Here is an 8,855-nt window from a genome sequence, read left to right on the forward strand (position 1 = left end):
TATTTTGGATATTTAGGACCAAATCAGCACAGGGAAAACAAGACACAGGGCAGAGGGGAACTATGGCAGGAGGGGTAATACATCAAGTGACTTTTCTTACCATATTCCTCACCCTTGAAGCTGTTCAAATTTCCAATAAAAGTATGCCATTAATTCCCTCAGCCTACTTGAGGTGTAGGACATTGAGATATATCAAAGCTCCAGTACTTTGAGAAGTAGATAGATTCCCTTTGTTTTTTCTAGGAATCATCTGTGTTTTCATCAGCTCTAACTGATTCTGTTTGAACGCATCTATACAAGATAGATGTATGCAGTAGACTAATGTACATTAGTGAATCACAGGAAAAATCATGCTAATGTGTTAATGTTCAGCAGAATTAGTCTACTGCATATTAAACCTCACAAAAATACTGTGCACCATTGCTACTGTGCATTAGTGCCAGCTACTGTGCATTTATGTAGTACCTCATATTAGAGGTATTAAACTTAATGCAAAGTAGCAACGGTGTATTAATGCATGCCTAGATGTGCCCTTTGTGCCCTAAGTTTTTCTGCTTGTGAAACAGAAAAGTTAGGACTTCACTGGAACTGGCATGATTTTATAGCAATTGCTTGACCTCCATGTATGTGTTAGCTTGACGCCATTGCTGAGGTACCTTGATTTCCAAGGAAGGGTAATAATGTCTAACATAATTCTCAACAGTAAGAGCACCAGGTGAAGTGAAGTCAAGTGGGCATGGTATTGCCCTTAATAGAGATATTGCTCTGGTATGTATTCTGGATATTGCTCAGCTGTACTTTCTTAGGATCCCAAGAAATATAGTTAGATTTACCTTGAAGATTTTTAAAATAAACACTGCTGTTATTTTTCTATGAAGCATATTGAAAAAGAAGTTTTCATATACTTCATGAAGAGCAGCTATTCAATAGCATTTTCTTTTCCTGGTCAAGGATTCATTAAATATAAATATGTAGGGTCCCACAGAAATCAAAAAGAGGTGTAAAACCCTTGTAAGAAATTACATGTATTAGTCTGATGAGGCTCAAGCCTTTGATTTTGTAAGCCTGATGAGTGTCACATGGCTGATCCATGGGCCTGTGTGCTAGGATTGGGCCTGCTTTGCATCTACCTGCATACCTGGATCAGACCTCACACACCCTTGGTAGGCCCCCATACATCAGGATCAGGCCCACACCACTCCTGTTCAGCCCCACATGCTAGGAGCAGGCTCTAGGACTGCATGTCATCACTGACTGCTGGAGATGGGCCCTTTGCTGCCACAACCTGGCCCTGTACACTCAGATCAAGCCCTGAATGCCAGGATTGAGCCCTAGGCCCCAAGATGCCCCCACCTGGCACCATGCTTCAGGATTGGACCTCATGGTGTCCTGCATACCTGATCCAGCATGCAGAGTCATGCTATCCAGCCTTTGAGGTTCCCCATGGCTAAGTACATCCAGTTCAAGGCCCAAGGCTCAATCAGTTCAGTCTTCGCAAGATAGTCTAAGCTGCACAGAGTGAATCAATAAGTGAACAGACATTCATTTGTGCAGAAATGCAGCCACATGCCTGCAGTGTCTCAGGTTAGAAGCTGCAGGATTCTAGAGTGCACCTCCCTGCTGGGTGGGACCAGACAGCTTGGGCCAAGGCTAGCCTGCCCACCCTGTAAGAGGGAGTTTGCAGAGGAAATGCAAAGCATCCTGGGATGCTGGGGCAGTGTGAGTTACCTTGAATCTGGAGGGAATCTGGGACAGAAGTTCAATAAACCAATTTCAATCAGTTAAGTATGATACTACATCCAGGTTTATCTTAAACTGGTTTGGGCCATTTTAAGATCAGTTTATGTCCACTAAACATCTGTTCTGTTACAGATTTGAACCAGTTTCTGATCACTTATACTGGTTTATGTGTAATTTCTGTCCATAGCCTATGAATCTAGAATTTGGCAGCAAGGTTGGGGTGCCATCACTCATCTACCACCAAATTTTCAAATCTGTGGGGAGTCCCATGTACTGGATGACAAAATGCTGGGTTGGATAGCCTGGGGGATGGGGGAGGGCAGGGCATTGAGCATGCCTGTATTAGTCAACATCATCAATACCTCAGTTGCTTTCACAAAGTTAGCCTGAGGGTAGTATAAAATCACACAGCATTGTAGTTAAGGAATGAGAGACTATTTTGTTATTTTGTATTTGGCAGTACCAAAGACAATGTCTAATTGTTTCTCTTTGGTTGTTTATACCAATAAGTGATTCTAGGGATTGGATCAGAGGCCTGATTCTGTTTTTCAGCCATTTAGCCAAACACCTTGAAGTTAAAATTTTGAAATATGTTGCCTTTCAGAAGGCTTAACATAAACTGATTTAGATATGCATCAACAAATAGTGTTGATTTAATAGCCTCATGCCAGTCAATCATTACGCAGAAGATCACAGTTTGGGATGGTTAGCTGTTTCCTACATTTACCAGCTTTATTCCTAAGGTATATGGCTTGGCAGAAATTTTGTGTTTCAGTGCTGACAGGAAAAAAAAAAAAGGCATTTTGATACCCCAGGCACTAATTACCCACAACAAGTTATGGATAGTGAATATCTAGCCTGAAACCTTTTCCAGTAGCAGCTTTCAACCAGAAGAGTTAGAAACAGCACTGTCTAATGTGTGAGGCAGTGGTACTGATAAAGTCTTTTGGGAATATTTTCTTTAGTTTGAGCCAACATGTCACATCGGGATGCATAATACCAGGCCATATCAAACAGAAAGGTGATGTGTCAAAATAACAATCAATTCACCAGTATAAAAAATTATTTTTTTCTAAACAGCAGTTTGTTTAGCCTTGTTTAGATAATCCCAAAAAGCCTGAAGCAGGAAAACAAAAAGTTTCTCCATCAGTTTACTACATTTTACTAGCCTTTTATATAAAATCAGAATAATTTGCCATGAAACGTGTTTCAATTTGAAATGATTTATCAGTTACTTATTTGATCATGATTTATTGTATGTAATGCATGAAATGTAGTTATGCTATATATAACCATAAAATTGCAGATTTTCAGCTTCCAAATGACAAGTATACATATAGTAGACCTCTGTTGCATTGATCAGAGGAAGGTGATGTGACTTTTCCTTTTATGCAGAAGGCAGAGTAGATTTGCACCTTATGTCAGATACATAAACTTTTATAAGTAGCAGCTTACCTCAGCAGTTAGTCTGTCAGGTGCAAATCTACCTTGCCTTCTGCTTGACTTCAGACTATAACACAACTAAATGCTTCTCTTTTTCCCATGTGTGCATCAACCTAGTTCATTTCTCCCAAAACCTCTCTGAAGCAAATGCATTTTTGAAGACAGAGGAGTCCAGAATTTCTTAAATACAACTATTTCTCATTATTTACAAATTTATCTTCTGTATGATCCAGGCTTGTGGAAAAGAACTGCCTTCCTATTTAAGTGCCATTCTTTGTGCCAGATCAGGTCCCTAAAGAAATTCTAGCTCCAGTGATTTCAGTTCAAGTTTTGCTATGAACTTCAGTAAGGCTAGATTTCACTAACTGTAATAGTTCTTCTCCCAAGTGCTTCCTCAGTACTCCAAAGCCACTCACAGAATAGGCCAAGAGAAATCAGATCCCTAAATCAAACAGAGTATCTCAGTGATAATAACAGGCCTGAAACTGACTTACAAATGTCAAACACTTCACTGTTTGTAAAATTTGGAAAAGTTTGGGTCAGTTTCCTAATTCTGACTTTTATATACTTATTGTCCATATAATATTTGTTTTATTCCATTAACTAGTTTTTAAAAGGAAGATTTAAAAAAACCCAGAAACTTTAAGCATAGAAATACACAGTCTTGTTTTGAATACACAGTTACTGTATTGGCAGATACATACTACCTTACGTGTAGTTTTTGCATTTTGTATTTTTGTCAGAGAAGTGTCTTTCCTTTTCTTTCCTTCTCTTTTGGTCAGCTAGCCAAGACCCAGATGCTAAGCTGTGAAAGAATTTTTTTCCAATAGCTTTTATCTCTTTGGGAGGAATCTGAGCTTGTTTTACTGGCAACTATGAAATTACTGCTGGGTCTGTTGTGGTTAAGCTGCAGATGGCCTGTATGGGTTGCTTGTTTCTACTGCATGAAATCTCCCTTTGGACTCAGCTATGAGTCTGAGAAATGTATGCACTACCAGTCATATGAAAATAAGATCATGTTTTACTTTTCTATGACATTAATCTTCAGTGTCTCAGCCATAATATTAGTTGTACAATACAGCTGCTGCTTTAGGTGAGAGAAAGTAGGAGCACCTGTGGGATGGAGTGGTGAGCTATAATGAACCTCTCATGGACATCATATAGTCTGGCAAAATCTCATGAGATGTTACCAGAGCTGATAGGCAGAGTAAGTAAAAAAGAAAATGTATAAGCCAGTTAAGTTAAATACTGTGTCTTTTTTTTCTGGGGGGACATCAGTTACTCATAGGTTATAAACAAATATGGAAAACAACAAGATTTCCCAGTTCACGATAAAAAATAAAGAGCATTGGAATATTTCCTAAAATATCCTGGTTTCCATTTTCGGAAGAGCAATTTACATGTAACATGAGGCTCTCTTGGTCAAGCTAATTTTCCTTCACAATGTAACATGCTTCTGTCTGGGGCTGTGCTTGATGCAAAAGCCACAGGCAATGCCTCAGCTTGTTGATGGTTTGTCACTCAGTTAGTTAGTTTCACTGACACAATTTATATACACACAAATACAGATTCTAGTCATGCCTGTAGATATTTTTAATGTCAAAAAAAGCTCTGGTTATTCTGAAGATGAGTAGTAAGCTTACAGCACTGTAAATACATTGTGGTTTTAGAAGAAGATTACAAATCAGCTTAAATGGTAATAATATTTAACACACAAAATGAACACTGTACTCCGGAGAGGGGACCATCTTTTTTAATGAATAATGCCCACAAAAGGTGTCCGGTTATTAGCCTTGAAGACTAATTTCTATTTGTTTATTTACAAATACAAGTAGAGCCTGACCATAGATTCCAACGGGTATATTTTCAAATGCATTCAACTCCTCATTAGACAGCAAAAGAAGTGATAAGATTTTCCAGTGTGCTCAGCAGGTTAAATGCTGAACACTCTTGAAAACATGGCCACAAGCATTACAAGAGGATCTCCTGGGTGCAAAACTCTTCTGAAAATCTGGCCCCAGTTTTTGATGCTGAAAAGATGTTAGAAAAAGCCCTTTTGTTGGAACCAAAACATTTTGCAGGAACAGGTCAATAACAAAGAATACTCATTTCTAGAAAGAAAAATAATCATCAAAAACCCAAAATGAAGAACTGCAATAAAGTCAAAGCATTCCTTCTTGATATTTTTCATAACAGAACTTTTTTATTATTATTTCAATCTTAAGTCTGTTTTGAAATGTATTTTATTTTCCATGAAAAATGAAACAGCAAAAAAAACCCTACCTTGATATTATCAAAAGAAAATATTTCTGTTGGACCCAAATGATTTGGGGCTTTTAACATTTAATTTCATGAAAAATGTTAATGCTTCTTTTTTTCTGATTTGGATTACAACACATTTGGATGTTGTGGAATTTCCTGTAACATGTAAATTCCTCTGTGTGAAAGTCTCTAGAACTGAACACTTGAAAAACAGAGCTGGAAGTTCTTCAAAGCCTGTCCTTAAGAGATTTCCTTCAGAGTCCTTAGATAATCCAACAGACAACAAGAACAAGAAAGCTTCTGTCTTGATTTTTTCATCCATGTGAGACCTAATGCTTGCGTTTCAATATATTAATCTGAACAGTGCCATATACAGATGTGTCTGATAGTAAAAATGGAGAAGGAAAAGGCTGGAGTTCAACAGCCTGTTTGCTACATGTTTCTACATCAGCAAAGCCAAGAAAAACCTTCATTCAATCTGAAAACTCTCCTCCTCTCTATTGATTGTTCCCTACCACTTGGAATTGCTTAAAAAACTATTCCCCAGTGATCAGATTTTTTTATGCAAGGAGAGTGTATGTGTGTAGGTATATATAGTTATATATGTATCTACATATATATCTACATATATATTTTATGTATGTTTCATATATATAGAAAGAGAGAGAGAGTCATTTAGATCAGTGGTCTCCAAAGTGGGGTGCGCACAAGATGATCCATTGGGATGTGGGAAGAAAATATTAGAACTTCTATTTATATTTATATTTATATAAATATACATATATTGGGGGTGCGTGCTCAAAAATTTTTTACTGATGGGTTGCGCGATCAAAAAAGTTTGGAGACCACTGATCTAGATGAACACGTCAACTTAGAGACAAATAATATGGTAAAACAACTACAAACATAATATGTAAATTGGGTTTTGAAATACAAAATCTCAAAATTTAGATCAACTGCAGAAGGATTTTATTATTAAGAGCTATGCCACAATAAAGAGGCAAAAATTGAAAATTAGCAAAATAGGTTAATTAACCCAAAATAAATTACTTGTTAGACTGAAAAGTAGTCTTCCATCTCAATCTTCCCAAAACAGAGATGAAGAAGATTGCAGGACCACATCCTCTCTTCAGATTCCCATGCAAGACACAACTGACCTCAGCAGGCATTGATTGTGTGTATCTGAGGACAGATTTTAGTCCTACCTGCATGATGTACTAGTAAGAATATATAAAATAGTAGGATACAACAAATTACAAGGTAGAGATGTTGTTCTTTTCTGATTTCCCCTTTCTCTTTCTCTTGCATTCTGAAGAAAAAAAACTTAGAGGCTAAAGCAGAAAACAAAATCCCTGCTTTCCATTTGGTTGCTGAGTAAAGGTTAGTGACTTACACTGCTATTCTGGGAGAGAAAAAAAAGAAGAGTTGCAGTTCAAAATGTTAAAGTACATCTTCCTGGGGAGTAACTATGAGTGAAGACATAGCTACAATTTTTGTTTCCACAGTGTCTCATCACCTGGTTTCTGTGTAAGTGACCTTGGGATTCTAAGGTATTCACACAGTAGTAGTTTGCCACTAAAAGTTTTAAACTGTTTGCCTTCCAGCCATAAGGCTGGTAGCTTTACCCTACTAGTATAGCAAGTCTTCAGCTCTGACATTTACAGCACGATTGAAGTTCCATCCAGATTCCTTTATTTGCTTTCGATTTGCATCTTATCACATCTATTTTAACACTCACAAAGTCTTCTATACTCATTTATATATCCTGTGAAATTAGCCAGAGTCATTGGCATAATTTTTCAATACAAATTGGACATTTACAAATTGTTGGATGACTGCATTGGCTATAAGAAAAAAAATCCAACTACCGATATTAGAAGCAGCCATCTGAATAACTACCTTCCACAGACAATGAATACCTTTTAGATTGACTGAATGGGAAGCACCTTGCATACAGGATTACCAGGTAGGCTTTCAGACACAAAGGATAACAATCTTTCCCCTTTACACTAAAAAGGTTTTCTTTATAGGGCCTGAATTATAGACAGACTGGGGAGCTCTCAGGTGGCACAGTGCTTGCACACATATTATTTCCACATTTGGCTTTACTATCAGGAATGAGGAAGGTGTATGGCTGGAATATGCTCAACTGAGTGCAGGAACAAACCATCCTAATGTGCAGGAAGACTAGCAAATATGGCAGAAGACCACCTTGACTTAGCAGGGAACTCTTCAGTAAACTAAATCACAAAAAGGAAGCTCATAAGAAGTGGCAACTTGGACAAACAGCTAGGGAGCATTGCTCAGGCATGCAGGGATAAAGTCAGGAAGGCCAAAGTGCAATTGAATGTAAAGGGCAACAAGAAGGGTTTCTACAAGTATGTCGGTAGCAAGAGGAGGATCAGGGAAAGTGTGGGTCCCTTACTGAATGGGGGAGCCAGCCTTATGACAGAGGATGCAGAAAAGGCTGAAGTGCTCAATGCCTTTTTTGCCTCAGTCTTCACAGGCAAGAGGAGCTCCATGACTACTACACTGGGTAGCATAGATTGGAGAGGAGGTGAGCAGCCCTCAGTGGTGAAAGAAGAGATTAGGGACTACTTTGAAAAGCTGGACATGTACAAGTCCATGGGGTCGTATAGCATGCACCTGAGGGAGTTGGCTGATGTAATTGCAGAACCACTGGTCATCATCTTTGAAAACTCATGGCTATCAGTAAAAGTCCTTGATGATTGAGAAGGGGCAAACATAGTGCCCATGTTTAAGAAAGGGAAAAAGGAAGATCCAAGAAACTACAAACCAGTCAGCCTCACCTCAATCCCTGGAAAAATCATGGAGTAGATCCTCAAGAAATCCATTTCTAAGCACTTGGAGGAGAAAAAAGCAAATAGGAACAGTCTGCATGGATTCACCAAGGGCAATTCATGCCTGGCCAACCTGATTGACTTCTATGATGAGGTGACTGCTTCTGTGGATGTGGGGAGACTGGTGGATGTCATGTACCTTGGTTTTAGCAAGGCTTTTAATATAGTCTTCCACAGCATTCTCACAGGCAAGCTAAGGAAGTATAGGCTGCATGAATGGACTGTAGGGTGGATGGAAAACTGGCTGGAGCATCGGGCTGAGAGAGTAGTAATCAATGGCTCAGTGTCTAGTTGGCAGCCGGTATCACATGGAGTGCCCCAGAGGTTGGTCTTAGGGCTGATTTTGTTCAACATCTTCATCAATGACCTGGAAGATGGCATATAAAGTGCACCCTCAGCAAGTTTACAGATGACACCAAGCTGGGGGGAGTAGTAGATATGCTGAAGGGTAGGTCTAGGATTCAGAGTGACCTTGACAAATTGGAGAAGTGAGCCAAAAGAAATCTTCTACGGTTCAATAAGGCCAAGTGCAAAGTCCTGCACTTTGGA

Source organism: Gavialis gangeticus, unplaced genomic scaffold (assembly GCF_001723915.1).
Source record: "Gavialis gangeticus isolate Ggan-Ray unplaced genomic scaffold, GavGan_comp1, whole genome shotgun sequence".
Classification (NCBI taxonomy): Eukaryota; Metazoa; Chordata; order Crocodylia; family Gavialidae; genus Gavialis; species Gavialis gangeticus.